The sequence below is a fragment of the Eulemur rufifrons genome, chromosome 30, assembly GCF_041146395.1.
Source record: "Eulemur rufifrons isolate Redbay chromosome 30, OSU_ERuf_1, whole genome shotgun sequence".
Taxonomy (NCBI): Eukaryota; Metazoa; Chordata; class Mammalia; order Primates; family Lemuridae; genus Eulemur; species Eulemur rufifrons.
In genome coordinates, this window is record NC_091012.1 from 88597139 (window position 1) to 88623560 (window position 26422).

General features: G+C 40.8%; 1 long non-coding RNA gene across 1 annotated transcript; it reads left to right on the forward strand.

Moving 5' to 3' along the window:
* The first annotated feature begins 1047 nt into the window (after positions 1 to 1047).
* Positions 1048 to 21579, forward strand: LOC138379129 (uncharacterized). Its single transcript, XR_011231973.1, has 3 exons — positions 1048 to 1160; positions 11696 to 11743; positions 21528 to 21579. It is a non-coding gene; the product is annotated as an uncharacterized lncRNA (long non-coding RNA).
* The last annotated feature ends 4843 nt before the right edge of the window (positions 21580 to 26422 follow it).

The window sequence follows — 26422 nt, forward strand, 5'->3', positions numbered from 1 at the left end:
ATCACTACCTGTTTAACTAGGCCAGGGGCTTGGCTTTTCCTTGGGCATTGTTTAAAACTGGGCTACGGTTTTGAATGCAATTGTATGCATTAGAATGGAATAGATTAGGAAACAATAGATAAGATAGAATATAGAGAAGAAAATAGGAAAATAGTAGCCATCATTTGGCAAAGGGTAAGTACAGGAAACCTTCCGTATCCATGGGTTCCATATGCAGGGATTCAACCGACTGTGGATCAGAAATATTTGGAAAAAACAATAAATAACAATACAGCCATGAAAATAATACCCAAAAAGTCAATATACTATAAAAACTATTCACACAGCATTTACATTGTATTAGGTATTATAAGTAATGTAGTGACGATTTAAAGTATACAAGAGGATATGTGTAGGTTATGTGCAGATACTACACCATTTTATATATAGGACTTGCACATCGGTGGATTTGGGTATCTGGGGGGGTTTCTAGAACCAATCCCTATGGATACTGAGAGATGACTGTATTGTTTTGTGAAATATTTGTCCCAGCTATGTGTATGTACTTATGTACGTGTATGTGTCTGGTCTAATGTAATAGTGTCTATGAAACAACTTTATAAGACAGTGAGTAAGACATTGAGAGCAAACTGGTATCCTCTGGACTAGCTTACTCCTGTAGATAGGTCTTCTTTGGCCCACACAGTATTTGCTTTAAAATCAGGTGAATATTTAAAAACTAAAAGACTTTGCATAAAAGTCTAGATTTGTACTGTCTCCTGAAATATCAGAAGATGGGGTCTAAATTCCCACTGAGGCCAAGTAATGGTAGGTTCATATTTTTTTTTTTTTTTTTTTTTTTTGAGACAGTCTCACACTGTTGCCCGGGCCAGAGTGCCGTGGTGACAGCCTAGCTCACAGCAACCTCAAACTCCTGGGCTCAGGAGATCCTACTGCCTCAGCCTCGTGAATAGCTGGGACTACAGGCATGCGCCACCCTGCCCGGCTAATTTTTTTCTATGTATTTTTAGTTGTCCCACTAATTTCTTTCTATTGTTTTAGTAGAGACGGGGTCTCGTCCTTGCTCAGGCTGGTCTGAAACTCCTGCCCTCAAAACATCCATCCGCCTCGGCCTCCCAGACTGCTAGGATTACAGCCATGAGCCACCTCGCCCAGCTTGTGTGAGTATTTCTTTGAGATTTCTGTGTGATGGCATCTTTGGAAAAGTCGATAAAAAGATGAACAGTTTTTATTTATTAAAGTTCCTCTCAAATTGCCCTTCCAAAAATGTTTTAGGTTATACTGCAGTGGTCTTATTTAACTATTTTATAGTTACTCGAGTAATTTTCCTCAAAATATTTAAGAGTGTAGGCTAAGGCCACATGGCCCTGAAGGCGCCCGATCTCCTCTGATCTGGGAAGCTAAGCAGGGTCCGGCCCGGTCATTAAAAAAAAATCTGAAAAGATAAAAAAAAAAAAGGAAAAAAAAATATTTAAGAGTCTAGGCTTTTTAATCTGAATTTTAGCACTGTATCACAACACAGGCTTTCTAAAATTTTCCTTGTACGCTAGGGGTCTCAAAAAGATATTAAACTTGATTGAATTTGCCTTATTGAATTTGGAATAGGTCTAATTTTTATCACATAGAAAGATCACAATGTATGTAACCTATTTTTCAGGTACCTTTCTGTGGGGGGGTAAATGTCATCATTTTTGTTTTTTTTATTATTTAAATAAACGTTTTGTTTCAGAACAATTATATATTTATACAAAGTTCCAAAGATCACACAGAGAGTTCCCATGTGTCCCACACCTAACTTTCCCTATTGATAACATCTTACATTAGTATAGTACATTTTGTTTTATTGCTCTTCTTTCCAGCCCTTGTTAACCTCTAATCTATTTTCAGTCTCTATGAATTGGCCTCTTCCAGGTATTTTGTATACATGAGGATCAGACAATATTTGTCCTTTTCTGCCTGGCTTATTTTATTTAGCACAGTGTCTTCAAGGTTCATCCATGTTGTTAGCCTATGTCAGAACTGTATTGTTTTTTTTTTTTTTTTTTTTTTTTGAGACAGAGTCTCACTCTGTTGCCCAGGCTAGAGTGAGTGCCGTGGCGTCAGCCTAGCTCACAGCAACCTCAAACTCCTGGGCTCAAGTAATCCTTCTGCCTCAGCCTCCTGAGTAGCTGGGACTACAGGCATGTGCCACCATGCCCGGCTAATTTTTCTCTCTCTCTATTTTTTTAGCTGTCCATATAATTTCTTTCTATTTTTAGTAGAGATGGGGTCTCGCTCTTGCTGAGGCTGGTCACGAACTCCTGAGCTCAAACAATCGACCCGCCTCGGCCTCCCAGAGTGCTAGGATTACAGGCGTGAGCCACCGCGCCTGGCCAGAACTGTATTCTTTTTAAGGCTGAATAATATTTCATTGTATGTATATGTCACATTTTGTTTATCCATTCATTTTGTTTATGTAGCGTGTTCTGTTTGTATGCCACATGGTAGTATGCATTTGTTTATATACACATTGTGTTTATATACCACAATTTGTTTTTCTGCTATCTTATGGATAGTGCTGCTGTAGGACATTCATGTAATGCTTTTGTCAATTGTTTTCACATTTTCTTACACTAATTAACTTGGTCTCGGTAAACTGTAGAATCAAGAATTGTTTAACCCTTACAATAAAAATCTTGAAATTGACTCTGAAGTATTAGGAGACAACTTTGACCCACTGGGATTATGAGGCAGCCATATCAATATTAGGACAGGCTATGTAAAACGTAGCACAGGCCGGGTGCGGTGGCTCAGGTGGCTTTCTATTTTTTTTCTACTAAAAATAGAAAGAAATGATTTGGACAGCTAAAAATCTATATAGAAAAAAATTAGCCGGGCCTGGTGGCGCATGCCTGTAGTCCCAGCTACTCGGGAGGCTGAGGCAGAAGGATTGCTGGAGCCCAGCACTTTGAGGTCGCTGTGAGCTGGCCTGACGCCACAGCACTCTAGCCCGGGCAACAGAGAGAGACTCTGTCTCAATTAAAAAAATAAATAAATAAAAATTAGCACAAACGTTTTCTTATTCTAGATGTGATGTGTTTGACGTTACTGCCTATTATTTCCTCCTTGATTAAAATTACACAATCACACTAAAATAGTTTGTGATTTAAGAAATAGTTTTCTTTTAGCTGTTTTTAATGTAGGCCAGTGTGTCGTGTGAAATTGATGTCCATTACCTGAACATCTGCCTTCCTTGCTTTATTCCTTCCTTTTCCCTCCGTATTCTCTGAGGGCCTTTAGTCAATTCCTTTAGGGAAGAATAATTTGAAATCTATATCTATCACTTAGGGTTACAGAGAATAATTTGCTTTCCGCCCCACCCCCAGTCCCAAAACAAAACATGTTGGCCTGGATGCCCAGAGACAGGAACACTCATACACTGCTGGTGGGACTGTAAACTAGTGCAACCCCTGTGGAATACAACATGGAGATACCTTAAACAGATCCAAGTAGACCTCCCATTGGATCCAGCAATCCCATTATTGGGCATCTACCCAGAAGAACAAAAGTCATTCTATAAAAAGACACCTGCACCCGAATGTTTATAGCAGCACAATTCACAATTGCAAAGATGTGGAAACAACCCAAATACCCATCAATTCATGAATGGATTAGCAAAATGTGGTATATGTATACCATGGAATATTACTCAGCTTTAAGAAATAACGGCGATATGGCATCTCTTTGGTTCTCCTGGAGAGAGTTGGAACCCATTCTATTAAGTGAAGTATCCCAAGAATGGAAAAAGCACCACATGTACTCACCAGCAAACTGGTTTCCCTGATCATCACCTAAGCGCACCTTTGGGAATAACACCAATTGGGTATGGGACAGAGGTGGGTGCTGGGAGGAGGGGATGGGTGTATACCTACTTGATGAGTGCCATGCGCACTGCCTGGGGAATGGACACGCTTGAAGTCCTGACCTGGGGGCGATGGGGGTGGGGGGAGGGGATGGGTCCATACCTACATGATGAGTGCGATGTGCAATGTCTAGGGAATGGACACGCTTGAAGCTCAGACTCCGGAGGACGGGGCGGGGGCAGGGAGCATGGGCAATATATGTAACCTGAACTTTTGTACACCCATAATGAGCTGAAATAAAAAACACAAAGAATTACAAAAAGCCATAGGTAGTCATTTTCAAAAATTGAAAAAAAAAGCATGGCACAGTTAATAAAAGCATATGCAGAACCACTCAGATTATTTCTATATTTCGTTCTAGTGTGTGTTTATGTTGGTAATATTTTTAGATGTCTGTAAACAAGAATATTTTCCTGTCTTTAGATGTGAATGTGTAGAAATCTTTGATTTGGACCATTATTGTTTTAGAATATTTCCTTTTTATTTTTTAATTTAAACGTCAAGATCATTTTTAGTTTTTCATAAAATTTGTGCATAATAGAATTAACATACTTACGGGAACATTTTTGTGTGCATGCTTCTCTGACCATTTATTAATTTTTATATATATATATATTATTTTTGCGACAGAGTCTCACTCTCTTGCCTGGGCTAGAGTGCCGTGGCGTGAGCCTAGCTCACAGCAACCTCAAACTCCTAGGCTCCAGAGGTCCTTCTGCCTCAGCCTCCCGGGTAGCTGGGGCTACAGGCATGCGCCCCCATGCCCGGCTAATTTTTCCTATTTTTAGTTATTTGGCTAATTTCTTTCTATTTATAGTAGAGACGGGAGTCTCGCTCTTGCTCAGGCTGGTCTCTAAGTCCTGAGCTCAAATGATCCGCCCCCCTCGGCCTCCCGGAGTGCTAGGATTACAGGCGTGAGCCACCGTGCCCGGCCTATTTTCTTTTTCTTTAAGGTGGGATGAGGGTGGTGGGGACAGGGTCTTGTTCTGTTGCCGGGGCTAGAGTGCAGTGGCATCATCATAGCTCACTGCAGCCTGCACTCCTGGGTTCAAGCAATCCTTCTTCCTCAGCCTCCCTATTAGCTGGGAGATCAGGTGCATGCCACCATGCCCGGATACTTTTTAAACTTTTTTGTAGCGATGGGGCTCTTGGTATTCCCCAGGCTGACCTCGAACTTCTGGCCTCAAGCAGTCCTCCTGACCTGGCCTCCCAAAGTGCCAGGATTACAAGCGTGAGCCACTGCACCTGGCCTGACAGTTTCTTTTATTATAAACTGAACTTGTCAGACCTGATTTTTTTTTTTTCCTGTTTTGCATGTCTTGATTAGCTGATGTGAACACAGTCAAGGGTAATCAGACCCACGTTTAAGAAGCAGATGTTGATTATACACCCATACTCGTTTTCACCCTTAGTTCATTCTCCCCTCTCACACACATCAGCCTCCTGTGCCCTGGTGTCATCCTCATCCACCGTTCTTTGCCTTCTGGTTTCAGCCCTGTGCTAGGACAAGGCTCTGTTCATTTCTCTTTCACTACGTGATGTTAATGACTTCTAATGGCTGTGAGATCATTCTACCCTTTTCATCTGTTTTCTAGCACTTTTCTACCAAATACAACTATATTCTTTCTCATGTAAATACCTCTTAAGCATCTCTTGACCAGTTCATTCTGTTCCAGACAGCAGTCCCTTTTATAGAGTATTTTTATATAATAGTCTTTTGATACCAGTTATTAATATTGACCGAGCACACATAAAGTGTTACACATTGTTTTATGTGTGCATTAACCCCGTGTCTATTTGTTTGTTTGTCTGGAGACAGTCTCACTTTGTCACCTTGGCTAGAGTGCAGTGGCATCATCATAGCTCACTGCAACCTCCACCTCCTGGGCTCAAGCAATCCTCCTGCCTCAGCCTCCAGAGTAGCTGGGACTACAGGCATGTGCCACCATAACCAACTAATTTTTTATATTTTTAGTGGTGACGGGGGTCTCATTCTTGCTCACGTTGGTGTCGAACTCCTGAGCACAAGTGATCCTCCCGCCTTGGCCTCCCAGAGTGCTAGGATTACAGGTGTGAGCCACTGTCCCTGGCCTTAACTCAGTTTTTATGCTTAGGAAGTAAATTCTAACATTGTGCCTTATGTTTTCAGATGGTGGGGTAACTGAGGTCAGTTACACTCAGGAACATCGCCCTGAAATGTCACAGAGTGAAGGTGTTCGTTATCTTTATCAGATGATAATTTTACCTCCAACCTTCACTTCAGCTGGGGGTAAAAATGAGGTCTTTTCCAATTCCCAGGGGTGACTCTGCTCCTAGGAAGATCAGCAAAGGAGATACAGTCAGAAAAGTTAATAGCATAGGTCTGTTAGGATTAACTGCAGTGCCTCTCTAGTAGGACATCTGGATGTGACCATTGTCTCCACATCTGTGGAAGAACAATGAACCCATTCAGATATGACCGTTGGAAAGGCCATTTCTGCTGGCATTGCAGCGTGCGCTTGTAGTCCCAGCCACTTGAGAGGAGGGGCAGGAGGGTCGCTGGAGCCCAGGAATTCTGGGCTGCAGTGCCCCACGCTGATCGGGATTGTGCGCTAAGTTCAACTTCAGTATGGTGACCTTCTGGGAGCAGGGGACTACCAGGCTGCCTTAAGGAGGGGTGAACTGTCCCAGGTGAAAAACGGAGCAGATGAAAACTCCTGTGCCGTTCAGTAGTGAGAGTGCACCTGTGAATAGCCACATGTCTTAGGGTGCAAGAGCCTAACGTCCATACTACAGTGTCTTCTTTGGACGTTGTTAGATACTCTTGACCTCTCCGGTATTTTCTCCCATGGTGAGTCTGTCCTAACAACCTTACTATAAACATGTTTTTGCAATCTAAGCATACTCCATGGAAGAAGCCCTTTAACATGAGACTGGTTCCAAAGTATTCCATTGGCTTCCGGAGTAGAGGATTGCCTTCTGATTCCTTCGTCTGGCTACCACAACAGAGAGACCCGTGGGATCCAACCTGCCATCAGGCCAACTGTTTTGTGCCAGGTGTTTCTTTTCAGGTTAATGCCCCTCTATCTTCAGGTCTTGAGCCTCAATTTGACTTCCCCAGCTCATCCGCTGAAGACTACAGAGCTACGTCAGGTGAGGAATCCCTCCATCTGTAGTTTGGAATGTTGCTGGGAGGACGGCTGTCTGGGTGCAGCAGGCAAAAGTTTTATTCATTTAAACTGTAGTATAAGTTATAAACCATAATACATTGTGCAATTGTCCGATTTTAAAGAAAACTTTTTTTTTGAGGCAGAGTCCTGCTCTGTCACCCTGGCTAGAGTGCCGTGGCGTCAGCCTAGCTCACAGCAACCTCAAACTCCTGGGCTCAAGCAATCCTTCTGCCTCAGTCTCCTGAGTAGCTGGGACTACAGGCATGCGCCCCCATGCCCGGCTAATTTTTCCTATTTTTAGTTATTTGGCTAATTTCTTTCTATTTATAGTAGAGACAAGGGTCTCGCTCTTGCTCAGGCTGGTCTCGAAGTCCTGAGCTCAAAAGATCCGCCCCCCTCGGCCTCCCGGAGTGCTAGGATTACAGGCGTGAGCCACCGTGCCCGGCCTATTTTCTTTTTCTTTCAGGTGGGATGAGGGTGGTGGGGACAGGGTCTTGTTCTGTTGCCGGGGCTAGAGTGCAGTGGCATCATCATAGCTCACTGCAGCCTGCACTCCTGGGTTCACGCAATCCTTCTTCCTCAGCCTCCCTATTAGCTGGGAGATCAGGTGCATGCCACCATGCCCGGATACTTTTTAAACTTTTTTGTAGCGATGGGGCTCTTGGTATTCCCCAGGCTGACCTCGAACTTCTGGCCTCAAGCAGTCCTCCTGACCTGGCCTCCCAAAGTGCCAGGATTACAAGCGTGAGCCACTGCACCTGGCCTGACAGTTTCTTTTATTATAAACTGAACTTGTCAAACCTGATTTTTTTTTTTTTTTCCTGTTTTGCATGTCTTGGTTAGCTGATGTGAACACAGTCAAGGGTAATCAGACCCACGTTTAAGAAGCAGATGTTGATTATACACCCATACACGTCTTCACCCTTAGTTCATTCTCCCCTCTCACACACATCAGCCTCCTGTGCCCTGGTGTCATCCTCATCCACCGTTCTTTGCCTTCTGGTTTCAGCCCTGTGCTAGGACAAGGCTCTGTTCATTTCTCTTTCACTACGTGATGTTAATGACTTCTAATGGCTGTGAGATCATTCTACCCTTTTCATCTGTTTTCTAGCACTTTTCTACCAAATACAACTATATTCTTTCTCATGTAAATACCTCTTAAGCATCTCTTGACCAGTTCATTCTGTTCCAGACAGCAGTCCCTTTTATAGAGTATTTTTATATAATAGTCTTTTGATACCAGTTATTAATATTGACCGAGCACACATAAAGTGTTACACATTGTTTTATGTGTGCATTAACCCCGTGTCTATTTGTTTGTTTGTCTGGAGACAGTCTCACTTTGTCACCTTGGCTAGAGTGCAGTGGCATCATCATAGCTCACTGCAACCTCCACCTCCTGGGCTCAAGCAATCCTCCTGCCTCAGCCTCCAGAGTAGCTGGGACTACAGGCATGTGCCACGATACCCAACTAATTTTTTATATTTTTAGTGGAGACGGGGGTCTCATTCTTGCTCACGTTGGTGTCGAACTCCTGAGCGCAAGTGATCCTCCCGCCTTGGCTGCCCAGAGTGCTAGGATTACAGGTGTGAGCCACTGTCCCTGGCCTTAACTCAGTTTTTATGCTTAGGAAGTAAATTGTAACATTATCCCTTATTTTTTCAGATGGTGGGGTAACTGAGGTCAGTTACACTCAGGAACATCGCCCTGAAATGTCACAGAGTGAAGGTGTTCGTTATCTTTATCAGATGATAATTTTACCTCCAACCTTCACTTCAGCTGGGGGTAAAAATGAGGTCTTTTCCAATTTCCAGGGGTGACTCTGCTCCTAGGAAGATCAGCAAAGGAGATACAGTCAGAAAAGTTAATAGCATAGGTCTGTTAGGATTAACTGCAGTGCCTCTCTAGTAGGACATCTGGATGTGACCATTGTCTCCACATCTGTGGAAGAACAATGAACCCATTCAGAAATGACCCTTGAAAAGGCCATTTCTGCTGGCATTGCAGCGTGCGCTTGTAGTCCCAGCCACTTGAGAGGCTGAGGCAGAAGGGTCGCTGGAGCCCAGGAGTTCTGGGCTGTAGTGCCCTACCCTGATCGGGATTGTGCGCTAAGTTGAACTTCAGTATGGTGACCTTCTGGGAGCAGGGGACTACCAGGCTGCCTTAAGGAGGGGTGAACTGTCCCAGGTGAAAAACGGAGCAGATGAAAACTCCTGTGCCGTTCCGTAGTGAGAGTGCACCTGTGAATAGCCACATGTCTTAGGGTGCAAGAGCCTAACGTCCATACTACAGTGTCTTCTTTGGACGTTGTTAGATACTCTTGACCTCTCCGGTATTTTCTCCCATGGTGAGTCTGTCCTAACAACCTTACTATGAACATGTTTTTGCAATCTAAGCATACTCCATGGAAGAAGCCCTTTAACATGAGACTGGTTCCAAAGTATTCCATTGGCTTCCGGAATAGAGGATTGCCTTCTGATTCCTTCGTCTGGCTACCACAACAGAGAGACCCGTGGGATCCAACCTGCCATCAGGTCAACTGTTTTGTGCCAGGTGTTTCTTTTCAGGTTAATGCCCCTCTATCTTCAGGTCTTGAGCCTCAATTTGACTTCCCCAGCTCATCCGCTGAAGACTACAGAGCTACGTCAGGTGAGGAATCCCTCCATCTGTAGTTGGAATGTTGCTGGGAGGACGGCTGTCTGGGTGCAACAGGCAAAAGTTTTATTCATTTAAACTGTAGTATAAGTTATAAACCATAATACATTGTGCAATTGTCCGATTTTAAAGAAAACTTTTTTTTTGAGGCAGAGTCCTGCTCTGTCACCCTGGCTAGAGTGCCGTGGCGTCAGCCTAGCTCACAGCAACCTCAAACTCCTGGGCTCAAGCGATCCTCCTGCCTCAGCCTCCCAGGTAGCTGAGACTACAGGCATGCGCCACCATGCCCATTTATTTTTTTTCTATATATTTTTAGTTATGCATATAATTTCTTTCTATTTTTTAGTAGAGACGGGGTCTCGCTCTTGCTCAGGCTGGTCTCGGACTCCTGAGCTCAAAGATCCACCCGCCTCGGCCTCCGAGAGTTCGTTGTTTTTGTTTTTCTATTCAGACAGAGTCTCACTCTGTTGCCTGGGCTAAAGTGCCGTGGTGTCAGCTTAGCTCACAGCAACCTCAAACTCCTGGGCTCAAGCAATCCTTCTGCCTCAGCCTCCTGAGTAGCTGGGACTACAGGCATGCGCCACCATGCCCGGCTAATTTTTTCTATATATTTTTAGTTGTCTGGCTAATTTCTTTCTATTTTGGTAGAGGCGGGGTCTGGCTCTTGCTCAGGCTGGTCTCGAACTCCTGAGCTCAAACAATCCACCCGCCCCGGCCTCCGAGAGTGCTAGAATTACAGGCCTGAGCCACCGCGCCTGGCCCTTTTCCACTGATTTTTAATCTATCGTATGTTACGGGTATTTTCCCGAGTTTGGCCTATCAATGATTCATTCTAATGGAGCTCAAATATCTTTTTCTTCATGGTTTATTCTCCACTTGTATTTTTTTTTTTTTCTTTTTTGCAGACAGAGTCTCACTGTGTTGCCCAGGCTAGAGTACCATGGCGTCAGCCTAGCTCACAGCAACCTCAAACTCCTGGGCTTAAGCGATCCTACTGTCTGAGCTTCCCGAGTAGCTGGGACTACAGGCATGCAACACTATGCCCGGCTAATTTTTTCTATGTATATATTTTTAGTTGGCCAGATCATTTCTTTCTATTTTTAGTAGAAACGGGGTCTCACTCACTCTTGCTCAGGCTAGTCTCGAACTCCTGACCTCGAGCCATCCTCCCGCCTCGGCCTCCCAGAGTGCTAGGATTGCAGGCGTGAGCCACTGTGCCCGGCCCTCCACTTGTATTTCATAATATGGAGATAAATATATTTTCTTATAGTTCATAATTCAATTATACATTTTATTTATTTATTTATTTATTTTTAAATATGAATCTTCCCCATTGAGTATCTCTTTGTGTGATATGTAGCTAATTTTTCTAAATGTCCAGCACATTCGGGGTTTGGGAGGTTGTAGTAAAGGGTACTCCTAGTGATCTCTGCAGCAGGAATTTCAGAATCTTTTCTCAAGTGCTCTGCTTTTACCATGTCTTAAATGTTCTCTCAGCCCCTTTCTCTGAGCATCCTTTCAGTTTTGTGGCTGCTGACTTACGCTCTCCTCAATGACAGGAGTTGACAACCTTTTTCTGTGGAGGGCCCGAGTTTAAATATTTTAGGTTTTGTAATCCATACGGTTTCTGCTATTGTAGTGTGAAAGCAGCTATAGACAACACATAAATGAGTGTGGCTTGCTGATGGCCCTCATGGCCTCACCTCTGCATCGTGTTGGCGTCTGTGTATCCTTTCAGCTTCGGTTCCCTTTGCTTACTGTGATTACTTTGGATAGTCCAACTCCAATTCCTGAGAACACAAATTTATTAGGCCTGTCATTTCCCAGTTCAGCTAGATATTTGTATACCAACAGCAGCAGTTTATGGATCTTTACTTTTGTGTTCTGCAGTTAATATGATGATTACACTGGGGCTCTGCTTCTTTTACTCTTTTTCTCATAGCTTCTAATATATGCATTAGCAACTGACTTCTCTGTCCTTTGTTTCAGGGATTGCATTTGCAAATGAGGGCAGGCGGGATCCAAATGCATAAATGCGTAAGATGGTTCTGGTATTCATTCTCTTCCTTTTTCTTGAAACACTGCCTTTTGTGGGGGGTGCTTTTCTTTTGTTTATCCACCTTTGATAGAAACTTCTCCTTAGGTACAGAAGAAGTTTCTCTAAAATACAAACAAGAGTGCAAGTGGGATGATAAAGGGCAACTGACGCTTTTAAGAGGATGGTAGGGAGTATTTGGGATTGTGGTCAGTTGCAACATGGACCTTTCCTCCAAAGGGGAAGGAAGGCTTTAGTGCTTGGCTCCTGCTGATTGTTGCCCAGTGGAAATGTGGGCCTCAGATTGCCAAGATTCCAGCTGTCTGCAAAGAGCCTAATTGGATTTAGTGGGGGATTTTTTTTTTTCTTTTAGTTTTTTTTCTTTTTGTGTTCCCTCCCCTTCTTCCCTTCCTCCCTCCCTCATGGCTTCAATTTTTTTTAAATGCTTCAGGCTGACTGAATACGTTTATAAATGCTTTTATAACCTCATAGCTTCTGCTTCTTCATAATTTTGGCTTATTCATGATGTTACCTTCTTCGCATGTGGTATAAAATGTGGGTATATATCACTACCTGTTTAACTAGGCCAGGGGCTTGGCTTTTCCTTGGGCATTGTTTAAAACTGGGCTACGGTTTTGAATGCAATTATATGCATTAGAATGGAATAGATTAGGAAACAATAGATAAGATAGAATATAGAGAAGAAAATAGGAAAATAGTAGCCATCATTTGGCAAAGGGTAAGTACAGGAAACCTTCCGTCCGTATCCATGGGTTCCATATACAGGGATTCAACCGACTGTGGATCAGAAATATTTGGAAAAAACAATAAATAACAATACAGCCATGAAAATAATACCCAAAAAGTCAATATACTATAAAAACTATTCACACAGCATTTACATTGTATTAGGTATTATAAGTAATGTAGTGACGATTTAAAGTATACAAGAGGATATGTGTAGGTTATGTGCAGATACTACACCATTTTATATATAGGACTTGTACATCGGTGGATTTGGGTATCTGGGGGGGTTTCTAGAACCAATCCCTATGGATACTGAGAGATGACTGTATTGTTTTGTGAAATATTTGTCCCAGCTATGTGTATGTACTTATGTACGTGTATGTGTCTTTGGTCTAATGTAATAGTGTCTATGAAACAACTTTATAAGACAGTGAGTAAGACATTGAGAGCAAACTGGTATCCTCTGGACTAGCTTACTCCTGTAGATAGGTCTTCTTTGGCCCACACAGTATTTTCTTTAAAATCAGGTGAATATTTAAAAACTAAAAGACTTTGCATAAAAGTCTAGATTTGTACTGTCTCCTGAAATATCACTAGACAGGGTCTAAATTCCCACTCAGGCCAAGTAATGGTAGGGATATATATATATATATTTTTTTTTTTTGAGACAGTCTCCCACTGTTACCCGGGTTAGAGTGCCGTGGCGACAGCCTAGCTCACAGCAATCTCAAACTCCTGGGGTCAAGCAATCCTCCTGCCTCAACCTCCCTGTTAGCTGGGACTACAGCCACCGCCACCATGCCTCGGTAATTTTTTTTATTTTTAGTTGTTTGTCTAATTTCTTTCTATTTATAGTAGAGACAGGTTCTCGCCCTTGCTCAGGCTGGCCTCGAACGCCTGAGCTCAAGCAATCCTCCCACCTTGGCCTCCCAGAGTGTTACGATTACAGCTCTGACCTACCGTGATGCCTGGCCTTGTTGCGGGGCGGGGGGGGGGGGGGGGGGGGAAGAATTTTTATAGTGTTAAGTCTTTTATTTCCTTATTGATTTTCAGCTTAGTGGTATCTATTTTTCAAAGTTTATTGATGTCTCCAACTGTTATTGCTAAATGTTCTATTTTTCCTTTGTTCCTTTTAGTTTCTTCTTTTGTTTCTCGTGCTCTATTGTTAGGTGCCTATATATTTCTAATTCTTATAATTTCCTGATAGATTGACCCTCTGATTATACTAGAATATCCTTATTGATCTCTAGTTATAATTTTATCAATTTCATCTTGTCATGTTATTATAGCTACTCTAGTTTTCCCTTGATTACTGTTTGCCCCATACATTTTCTATCCTTTTACTTTGAACCTTTTTGTGTCTTTGAATCTAAAGGGTGTGTTTTGTAGAATGCATATATGTGGATTATATTTTTTAAAAATCTATTCTGCCAAGCTGTGTCTTTTGTTGTTTGTGTGTTTGTTTTTGAGACAGGGTCTCGTTCTGTCCCCCAGGATGAAGTACAGTGACCACGGCTCACTGTAGCCTTGAACTCCTGGGCCCCAGTGATCCTCCTGCCTCAGCCTCCCCAGTAGCTCGGACTACAGGCATGTGCCACCATCACGCCCAGCTAAAAACCTCTGTCTTTTGACTGGAGTTTTTTTCCCTTTATGTTTGATGTAATTACTGATAAGGTAGGACGGCTGTTTGCTGTTTTGCTATTTGTTGCCTAAGGTTTTATATCTTTTTTCCAGTCTGTGCTTTCTTTACTGACTTTTTTGTTAAATAACTATTTTCTTGTGTACCATTTTAATTCCATTGTTTCTTTTACTGTTTCTTTTGGATTTTTTTTTAGTGGTTGCTCTGCTATTACAATGAACATTTAACCTTGAAATAATTGATTTCAGAGTAATATGAACTTAATTTCAGCAGCATACAAAATTGGCTCCACTGTATTTGCATTTACTCCCCCTCCTTTGTGCTATTATTATTATACCAATTACATCTGTATACAGTCTAGGCACATCAACATAACTTTGTAATTATTCCATTATCTAGTTGCCTTTTAAGTCAGATCTGTGAAGAAAAATGTTTCAAACAGAAATAAGTGTATTCTTTTTATAATTATATAATTGCTTTTAGTGATGCTGTTTATTTTTCAAATGCATTAGAACTACTTTCTAGTGTCCATTCATTTCTAACTGAATAACTAACTCCCTTTTGTATTTCTTGTAGGGCAGGTCTGCTAGTATTGAGTTCTTTTAATTTTTGTTTATCTGTGAATGCCATGATTTCTCCTTTGTTTATGAAGAATAGTTTTGCTGGGTACAGAATTTGCAGTTGACATTCTTTTTCCTTTAGCAGTTTAAATATATTATCCCATTGTTTTCTGGTCTATGATCTATGTTGAGAAGGCAGCCGATTATATTATTAAAGATCAAGTAAATGTGATGAGTTTTTCTCTTGCTGCTTTCAGCATTCTCTTTCTCAAGGTTTTGGCTTGGGCAGTTTTACTTTCCTGTCTAGATTTGAATGTTTTGAGGGTTTTTGCCATATGTTGATTGTCTTGTATATATTGATTAATATTTTTCATGAGATATGGGATTTTTTTGGCTATTATTTATTCACATATTCTACTCCCTTTCCTCTCCTTTTGTGACTCGCATTATATTTGTTACCTTTACTGAGAGTAATTCTTTTTCATTATTTTGTAATAAGAGAACCTAAGGCTGAATAGGATTAGCTGAATCTCTTAAGTAGTGTTCTTATTTTGTTTGCTAGAAAGGTTTTTTTTTTTTTTTTTTTGAGACAGAGTCTGGCTCTGTTGCCTGGGCTAGAGTGAGTGCTGTGGCATCAGCAGAGCTCACAGCAATCTCAAACTCCTGGGCTTAGGCGATCCTCCTGCCTCAGCCTCCCGAGTAGCTGGGACTACAGGCATGTGCCACCATGCCTGGCTAATTTTTTGTATATATATTTTTAGTTGGCCAGATAATTTCTTTCTGTTTTTAGTAGAGATGGGATCTCGCTTTTGCTCAGGCTGGTCTCAAACTCCTGACCTCGGGCCATCCTCCTCCCTTGGCCTCCCAGAGTGCTAGGATTACAAGAGTGAGCCACCGCGCCCGGCCTGGTAAGTATGTTTGATTATAACTTATATTTCCTTTTTGACCCAATAGCTATTTAGTGTGCTTTAATCTTTATCTGAAACAATTATGCTTTTTATTGCATTGCAATGAGACAGTGTGGGTGCTGTTCTTTCCTACATGCCTCGTTTTTTTGTTTGTTTGTTTATTTGTTTGTTTTCTTTTCTTGAGACAGAGCCTTGCTCTATTGCACGGGCTAGAGTGCCATGGCGTCAGCCTAGCTCATAGCAATGTCAAACTCCTGGGTTCAAGCAATCCTTCTGCCTCAGCCTCCCGAGTAGCTGGGACTACAGGCATGTGCCACCATGCCTGGGTATTTTTTTTCTATAAATATAATTTTAGCTGTCCAAATCATTTCTTTCTATTTTTTAGTAGAGAAGGGGTGTTGCTCTTGCTCAGGCTGGTCTTGAACTCCTGATCTCGAGCAATCCTCCCGCCTCAGCCTCCCCGAGTGCTAGGATTACAGGCTTGAGCCACCACGCCCGTCCCTCGTTGTCACTTTAGACAGAACACTCCTTGGCAAATTTTTTCCTTGTTTTCTGGTTGAATTTCATTAGGATTCCTCAGTTCTTCCCAGCCAATGATAAAAGCTTTTAAAGCAAACTGTTCAAGGCAAGGTATTTCCATAGGTTTAGGAATCTATACACTTTTCTTTGGAGGGGTGGGGAGAATATCATTTTCCTCTGGTTCTTTTTGTAGTGTTGAGTAGGATCTCACTACCCAAGGTTTTTGACACGTCTCAATGCCAAAGTTGATGTATTTTGCACAAAGTACCTATGACAATGAATGTTTGGTAACACTTTGTCCTAATGGTGTTGCCCTTTATAAATGAATTTATCAAGAACGTTCGTCTTAGTATAGCACTGTTGGCAACGCTACAAAACATCTACTCACTAACAAAGACAATTGTTGGAGCAACCAACACTTTATTTAAATGTAGAGGTATATATGCCTCTGGTCTATTAGCCTGAATTTTTTATAACTGTATTTGATTTATTACTACTATCACTTGCCAGTAATTTTACATCCTGCCCACCTCCTGTATGAATAAGACATTTTTTTCTAGCTTATTTTAAATTGGGTGCTTTTTCAAGGACTTGGTAACAAATCAGTTGGAAAATTTTTACTAAATTTATCCATACAGTATCACTGATTAGCTGGTGAGGTAAAGTCTGAAGTTCACAATCAGAATTTGGTCATGATAGGAATCTCATTGTACTACAGATAAAAGGAGTCATTTTTATAAGGACCTTGGACAGGCCAAAGTACAGGTGAATCTGGTCATAAATATTTGCGTGATTCTCTTGGCTCACACTGTCTCATGGCCATTTGTTCTGCCAGAAAGTGGGATAATAGTGTGCAGTTTTCATAGTTTGTGATCGATTGAGCCTTTCTAGTTTTGTCACTGTATTCTGGACAATTGGTGCCTACTCAGAAATCCCATAGTACTCAATTCCATGCAGCGTTGGATTTGGGTAATTTATATGGTTGGAAGTTCATGTGAATTTAGGAAATTAGTTCCATTAGTGGTACAGTTTAGTGGCTCTGGGCTGTGTACCCAGGAATATATTAAATTTGGTAAAGACCTTTAAAGCTTTATATTTTTCATTGTACATCGGTGCTGTAATTCTCTTTGGTTTTCTGTTGTGTCATTAAATTTATACATATGTAACTCTTTTTCAATCAGCTTTGTCAGGTTTAATCCTCATCTTAAGTAAGGGTCTTGTAGAAGTGATGGTCAATTCTATATATTTGTAGTGAATTATTAGATTTGGTGCTATGTCAGGGACACAAAGTAAGGAATAGGACCTGTAGTATGACATTTGTGCACATGGTGGTGCTCTTGTCAAAAGAATTGTGCATATCAGAACTTGCTTCCTTATACCATTACCGGAATGTAAGGCTGGTGGCGGGCACCCCTCCCCTCCCTAATGGAAAAAGAAGAAGCCCACGACCTGCCAAGGACAATGCCTGCAAGGCCCAGCTAAGTTAAAGGACGACCACACCTAGATGGTTACCCTGATGAGAGTCTCGGTTCATGGAGTCCACGCATACCACCGGCCCCTCCTATTTCTCAATACCCGCCCTAAAACTGCAAGGGACAATTCCTTGTTCTCCCCACCATAAATCTTATTGCCAAAGAAACCCCTACCCCCATTCCTAAAAACACATATAAATCCACTCAGACTTCCGGGCGATGCGACTTTCCCCCCCACCCTCCACCCTGGGACCTGAAAATCTCGCCCGGGTCCCTCTTGGGACTTGTTAGCCTCACCCAGGAGTGCCCCAATAAAGCCTCTTTACTTATCCCTTTCAACTCTGCTGGTCTTTCTTTCTTTCTCTGGCGCCGGGCAATCCAAAAAACCTTACATTGGGTGCTGAAACCCGGGAGGGTGCTTTGACTTTCGGCTGCGCCGCCCCTCCCGTGGACTCCTATCCAAAAACCTTACAGTTTACATTTAATTGCTATTTGGAAAGGGTGCATTGTAGTAATTTTAACCATTTAACCCTTTCCACTCCAGTTGACTGTCTGGAATTTTGTCTGTTAGTAAAGCATTAGCAATTAAGAGCTGCTAACCATGGTTTGAGTGGTTCTTGAGGTACTGTTACTTGGTATATCGTGAAACCATAAACCCACGATTTGTCTTATTGCCGGTGTTGACTCAGCTGCTTGAGCAAAAAGTATATTCCAGAATTTTATCATGGTGAACAGTCATTGCTTCTGTCTTGTAATTTATTGAATAGCATTAATCTAAAACATAGTAATCAAGGGGACTCAAATATATTAATATTTTGGTATGTCTTCAGGTTTTTCTGCCAGTAAGGATATGTTGTTTTCTACTGCTTTATATTGGTAGTGTGGAATGTTATATTTTCAAATCTGTCACTTAAAAATATATATAGTTAAAAAAATCTAGTTGGATCAGCAAGCCCTATGAATTGGTAAATGTGGTTCTGCTAAGATTTTTCACTACCGGTAGTCTAATGTAGGAGTTCTTTCATCTGGCTCAAGTTTTCTTTAGTGGCTGACCTTTGCAGTCTTGCCTTTGCTACTCTGTAAAATTATTATTTAGTCCAACAGTATTAAGGGCTGATTTCTTGATTTCTTGGTGTTACAGCAAAAGTTAACTTCTAGTGGATGAAAATGTTTCACTTATAGGGCCAATTTCCATGTAGTGTTCCTTCACCCTTTCTCTAACCTTTGCTTATGTTTCTGTTTTATACCTCCATGGATTGGGCAGTTTGTTGCTGGTACAATCCTCTACCTTCACTCATGGTCAACATACTGCTAAACATCACTTGGGGCCAACCCGCCAATGGTTTTATAGGTAATAAATGCCACTTCAATTTTGTAATGAGAGTAAAGGCTTTGGTGTAGGAACACTTATCTTGGCATCTCTGCTAATCAATATGACTCTTTATAAGGTAATAATTACCTATATAAGAAAACAACTATTTTTAGCTGTGCATATAATTTCTTTCTCTTTTTAGTAAAGGTGGGTTCTCGCTCTTGCTCAGGCTGGTCTCAAACTCCTGAGCTCAAACGATCCTCCCACCTCGGCCTCCCAGAGTGCTAGGATTACAGGCGTGAGCCACCGCGCCCGGCCATTCATAGAGTTTTGTAACCATCACCACTATCATAGTGTATAACATTTTCTTCACCGCAGAAAGATGCACCATACTCGTTAGCAGTTATTCCCCATTTTCCCCTTTTGCCAGCTCTGAAAACTACTCTACCTTTTCATCCGTGTGGATTTGTCTAATCTGGACATTCATATAAATGTAATCACACAATTTGTGCTCTTTGTTACTGGCTTCTTCCCATTACCATGTCTTTGAAGTTAACCCATATGGTGGTGTTTTATCAATACTTCATTCTTTATTGGTGAATAATATTCCACTGTATGGTTATATCTCATTTTGTTTATCCATCAGTTGAAGGATATTTGGGTTTACAGATACTGTCTTTTGTGAATAATGGTACTGTAAATGTTCATGTACGAGTTTTTGTGTGTACATGTTTTCATTTTTCTTGGGTATACACCAAGGTGTACAATTACTTTGTCATATGGCAGTTTTCTTCCTCATGTTGTAATTGATAAACTTTAATAAAGTCGCGGTATCATTTTGCATTTTCAACAACAATACGAAGATTTCAATTTGTGTCTATTCTCACTGGTTATGTTCGTTCGTTCTTTCTTTCTTTCTTTCTTTGAATTATGGCCACCTAGTGGATATGAAGTATCTCATTGTGGTTTTGACTTCTATTTCTGTGTTGTTTTTTTTTTTTTGAGGCAGAGTCTCGCATTGTTGCCTGGGCTAGAGTGAGTGCTGTGGTGTCAGTCTAGCTCACAGCAACCTCAAACTCCTAGGCTCAAGTGATCCGACTGCCTCAGCCTCCCGGGTAGCTGGAACTACAGGCATGCGCCACCATGCCCCGCTAATTATTCCTATTTTTAGTTATTTGGCCAATTTCTTTCTATTTGTAGTAGAGACGGGATCTCGCTCTTGCTCAGGCTGGTCTCAAACTCCTGAGCTCAAACGATCCTCCCGCCTCGGCCTCCCAGTGTGCTAGGATTACAGGCGTGAGCCACCGTGCCCGGCCCATTTATTTCTGTGTTGATCAACTTTTCAGGTACTTGTTGGTGATTTATAGATCTTGGGACAAATGTCTATTTAAATCCTTTGCTCATTGGAATTGGGTTATATGTGGTTTTGTTGAGTTATAAAAATAATCAAATATTTATGATTTAAGTGTTTGGCAGAAGTACCAGTGAAGTCATCAGTTTATGGGTGTTTCCTTATGGGAATCTTCTAGATTAATAGTCCAATCTGTTTTTGTAGGTTATTCAGATTTTTCTTCTTGATTGAGACTTGATTTTGTCTTTGTAAGAATGCAAACATTTTGTATGAAGTATGTAATGGGCATACAATTTCCAATGGTATTCCCTTGTAATTCTTTTTGTTCCTGTAATGTTAGCAATAATGTCTCCTCTTTTATTCTTGATCATATTTATTCGAGTTTTCTCTCTTTTTCATTTTCAGTCTAGCAACAGGTTTATCCATTTAAAAAATTATTTCAAAGAACTAAATTTGTTTTCTTCAATTTTTTTCTGTTCTTTATTTTTACTCTAGTCTTTTAATAACAACCTTCCTCCTAATTGATTTGGGGGTAGTTTGATTGTCTTTTCTAATTTCTCAAGTTGAAAGTTAGCTTATTTATTGGAAGTCTTCATATTTTTTTTCTTTTTGTAGATAACATGGCTCTAGATGGAGATCTTCACTTTTAATGTAGATGATCACAGCTATACTTTTCCCTACAAGCAGTGTCTTTGCTGCATTCCATAACTTTTGTATGTTCTGTTTACATTTTATTCATATCAATGTATTTTCTAATCATTTTCGTCAATTTTTTCTTTTATACATTGGTTATTTAGGAGTTTGTTGTTTAATTTACACCAATTTGTGAATGTCCCAAATTTTATTTTGTTACTGATTTGTAATTTCATTTCATGGTTGTAGGGAACATACTTCATATGATTTCAATTCTTTTGAGTTAATTGAGACTTGTTTTATTACTTAGCATATGGTCTATCCTGAAGAATGTTCCATGTGCTTTTGAGAATAACATGTAAGCTGTGGTTGTTGGATCGATTTTCTATGGATGTTTATTAGGGGAAGTATTTTTTTTCTCTTTTCTTTTCTTTTCTTTTTTTTTTTTTTTGAGACAGAGTCTCACTCTCTTGCCCTGGCTAGAGTGCCGTGGCATCAGCCTAGCTCACAGCAACCTGAAACTGCTGGGGCCAAGCAATCCTCCTGTCTCAGCCTCCCAGATAGCTGGGACTACAGCCACGTGCCACCATGCCCGGCTAATTTTTTTTATTTTTAGTTGTTTGGTTAATTTCTTTCTATTTTTAGTAGAGATGGGGTCTCGCCCTTGCTCAGGCTGGCCTCAAACTCCTGAGTTCAAGCAGTCCTCCCACCTCAGCCTCCCAGAGTGCTAGGATTACAGGTGTGACCTACCATGATGCCCGGGTGGATTGCGGGGGGGCGGGAGGAGAAGTATTTTTATAGTGTTAAGTCTTTTATTTCCTTATTGATTTTTGGCTTAGTGCTATCTATGTTTGAAAGTTTATTGATGTCTCCAACTGTTATTGCTAAATGTTCTATTTTTCCTTTGTTCCTTTTAGTTTCTTCTTTTGTTTCTCGTGCTCTATTGTTAGGTGTCTATATATTTCTAATTCTTATATTTTCCTGATAGATTGATTCTTTGATTATACTAGAATATCCTTATTGATCTCTAGTTATAATTTTGTCAATTTCATCTTGTCATGTTATTATAGCTACTCTAGTTTTCCCTTGATTACTGTTTGCCCCATACATTTTCTATCCTTTTACTTTGAACCTTTTTGTGTCTTTGAATCTAAAGGATGTGTTTTGTAGAATGCATATATGTGGATTATGGTTTTTAAAAATCTATTCTGCCAAGCTGTGTCTTTTGTTGTTTGTGTGTTTGTTTTTGAGATAGGGTCTCGTTCTGTCCCCCAGGATGAAGTACAGTGACCACGGCTCACTGCAGCCTTGAACTCCTGGGCTCCAGTGATCCTCCTGCCTCAGCCTTCCAAGTAGCTCGGACTACAGGCATGTGGCACCACTATGCCCACCTAAAAACCTCTGTCTTTTGATTGGAGTTTTTTTCCATTTATGTTTGTTGTAATTACTGATAAGGTAGGACGGCTGTCTGCTGTTTTGCTATTTGTTTCCTAAGGTTTTATATCTTTTTTCCCTTCTGTTCCTTCTTTACTGACTTTTTTGTTAAATAACTATTTTCTTGTGTACCATTTTAATTCCATTGTTTCTTTTACTATTTCTGTTTTTTTTTTTTTTTTTTTGAAACAGAGTCTCGCTCTGTTGCCCGGGCTAGAGTGAGTGCCGTGGCATCAGCCTAGCTCACAGCAACCTCAAACTCCTGGGCTTAAGCGATCCTACTTCCTCAGCCTCCCCAGTAGCCGGGACTACAGGCATGCACCACCATGCCCGGCTAATTTTTTCTATATATATTTTTAGTTGGCCAGATCATTTCTTTCTATTTTTAGTAGAGACGAGGTCTCGCTCTTGCTCAGGCTGGTCTGGAACTCCTGAGCTCAAGCGATCTGCCCACCTTGGCCTCCCAGAGTGCTAGGATTACAGGAGTGAGCCACCGCGCCCAGCCTCTTTTACTATTTCTTTAGGATTTTTTTTTAGTGGTTGCTCTGGTATTACAGTGAACATTGAACCTTGAAATAATTGATTTCAGAGTAATATGAACTTAATTTCAGTAGCATACAAAATTGGCTCCACTGTATTTGCATTTACTCCCCCTCCTTTTTGCTATTATTATTATACCAATTACATCTGTATACAGTCTAGGCACATCAACATAACTTTGTAATTATTCCTTTATCTGGTTGCCTTTTAAGTCAGATCTGTGAAGAAAAATGTTTCAAACAGAAATAAGTGTATTCTTTTTATAATTATATAATTACTTTTAGTGATGCTGTTTATTTTTCAAATGCATTAGAGCTACTTTCTGGTGTCCATTCATTTCTACCTGAATAACTAACTCCCTTTTGTATTTCTTGTAGGGCAGGTCTTCTAGCATTGAATTCTTTTAATTTTTGTTCATGTGTGAATGTCATGATTTCTCCTTTGTTTATGAAGAATAGTTTGCTGGGTACAGAATTTGCAGTTGACATTCTTTTTCCTTTAGCAGTTTAAATATATTATCCCATTGTTTTCTGGTCTATGATCTATGTTGAGAAGGCAGCCTATTATATTATTAAAGATCAAGTAAATGTGATGAGTTTTTCTCTTGCTGCTTTCAGCATTCTCTTTCTCAAGGTTTTGGCTTGGGCAGTTTTACTTTCCTGTCTAGATTTGAATGTTTTGAGGGTTTTTGCCATATGTTGATTGTCTTGTATATATTGATTAATATTTTTCATCAGATATGGGATTTTTTGGCCATTATTTATTCACATATTTTACTCCCTTTCCTCTCCTTTTGTGACTCGCATTATATTTGTTATCATTACTGAGAGTAATTCTTTTTCATTATTTTATAATAAGAGAACCTAAAGCTGAATAGCATTAGCTGAATCTCTTAAGTAGTGTTCTTATTTTGTTTGCTAGAAAGGTTTTTTTTTTTTTTTTTGAGACAGAGTCTGGCTCTGTTGCCTGGGCTAGAGTGAGTGCTGTGGAGTCAGCAGAGCTCACAGCAACCTCAAACTCCTGGGCTTAAGCGATCCTCCTGCCTCAGCCTCCCAAGTAGCTGGGACTACAGGCATGTGCCACCATGCCTGGCTAATTTTTTCTATATATATTTTTAGTTGGCCAGATAATTTCTTTCTGTTTTTAGTAGAGACGGGGTCTTGCTCTTGCTCAGGCTGGTCTCGAACTCCTGACCTCCGGCCATCCTCCTGCCTCGGCCTCCCAGAGTGCTATGATTACAGGTGTGATTCAACGTGCCCGGCCTTTGTTGTCACTTTAGATAGAACACTACTTGGCAAATTTTTGCCTTGTTTTCTTGTTGAGTTTCATTAGGATTCCTCAGTTCTTCCCAGCCAATGATAAAAGCTTTTAAAGCAAACTGTTCAAGGCAAGGTATTTCCATAGGTTTAGGAATCTATACACTTTTCTTTGGAGGGGTGGGGAGAATATCATTTTCCTCTGGTTCTTTTTGTAGTGTTGAGCAAGATCTCACTACCCAAGGTTTTTCACACGTCTCAATGCCAAAGTTGATGTATTTTGCCAAAGTACCTATGACAATGAATGTTTGGTAACACTTTGTCCTAATGGTGTTTCCCTTTATGAGTGTATTTATCAAGAACGTTCATCTTAGTACAGTACTGTTGGCAACGTTACAAAATATCTACTCACTAACAAAGACAATTGTTGGAGCAACCAACACTTTATTTAAATGTAGAGGTATATATGCCTCTGGTCTTTTAGCCTGAATTTTTCATAACTGTATTTGATTTACTACTACTCTCATTTGTCAGTAATTTTACATTCTGCCCACCTCCTGTATTAATAAGACATTTTTTCGTAGCTTATTTTAAATTTGGTACTTTTTCAAGGACTTGGAAAGAAGTCAGTTGGAAAATTTTTACTAAATTTATCCATACAGTATCACTGATTAGCTGGTGTGGTAAAGTCTGAAGTTCACAATCAGAATTTGGTTATCATAGGAATTTCATTGTACTACAGATAAAAGGAGTCATTTTTATAAGGACCTTGGACAGGCCAAAGTACAGGTGAATTTGGTCATAAATATTTGTGTGATTCTCTTGGCTCACACTGTCTCATGGCCATCTGTTCTGCCAGAAAGTGGGATAATAGTGTGCAGATTTCATAGTTTGTGATGGATTGAGCCTTTCTAGTTTTGTCACTGTATTCTGGACAATTGGTGCCTACTCAGAAATTCCATAGTACTCAATTATATGCAGCCTTGGATTTGGATAATTTATATGGTTGGAAGTTCATATTAATGTAGGAAATTAGTTCCATTAATGGTACAGTTTAGTGGCTCTGGGCTGTGTTCCCAGGAATATATTAAATTTGGTAAAGACCTTTAAAGCTTTATATTTTTCATTGTACATCGGTGCTGTAATTCTCTTTGGTTTTCTGTTGTGTCATTAAATTTATACATATGTAACTCTTTTTCAATCAGCTTTGTCAGGTTTAATCCTCATCTTAAGTAAGGGTCTTGTAGAAGTGATGGTCAATTCTATATTTTTGTAGTGAATTATTAGATTTGGTGCTATGTCAGGGACACAAAGTAAGGAATAGGACCTGTAGTATGACATTTGTGCACATGGTGGTGCTCTTGTCAAAAGAATTGTGCATATCAGAACTTGCTTCCTTATACCATTACCGGAATGTAAGGCTGGTGGCGGGCACCCCTCCCCTCCCTAATGGAAAAAGAAGAAGCCCACGACCTGCCAAGGACAATGCCTGCAAGGCCCAGCTAAGTTAAAGGACGACCACACCTAGATGGTTACCCTGATGAGAGTCTCGGTTCATGGAGTCCACGCATACCACCGGCCCCTCCTATTTCTCAATACCCGCCCTAAAACTGCAAGGGACAATTCCTTGTTCTCCCCACCATAAATCTTATTGCCAAAGAAACCCCTACCCCCATTCCTAAAAACACATATAAACCCACTCAGACTTCCGGGCGATGGGACTTTTCGGGTCTCTCCCCCCCACCCTCCACCCTGGGACCCGAAAATCTCGCCCGGGTCCCTCTTGGGACTTGTTAGCCTCACCCAGGAGTGCCCCAATAAAGCCTCTTTACTTATCCCTTTCAACTCTGCTGGTCTGTCTTTCTCTGGCGCCGGCCAATCCAAAAAACCTTACATTGGGTGCTGAAACCCGGGAGGGTGCTTTGACTTTCGGCTGCGCCGCCCCTCCCGTGGACTCCTATCCCAAACCCTTACAGTTTACATTTAATTGCTATTTGGAAAGGGTGCATTGTAGTAATTTTAACCATTTAACCCTTTCCACTCCAGTTGACTGTCTGGAATTTTGTCTGTTAGTAAAGCATTAGCAATTAAGAGCTGCTAACCATGGTTTGAGTGGTTCTTGAGGTACTGTTACTTGGTATATCGTGAAACCATAAACCCATGATTTGTCATATTGCCAGTGTTGACTCAGCTGCTTGAGCAAAAAGTATATTCCAGAATTTTATCATGGTGAACAGTCATTGCTTCTGTCTTGTAATTTATTGAATAGCATTAATCTAAAACATAGTAATCAAGGGGACTCAAATATAT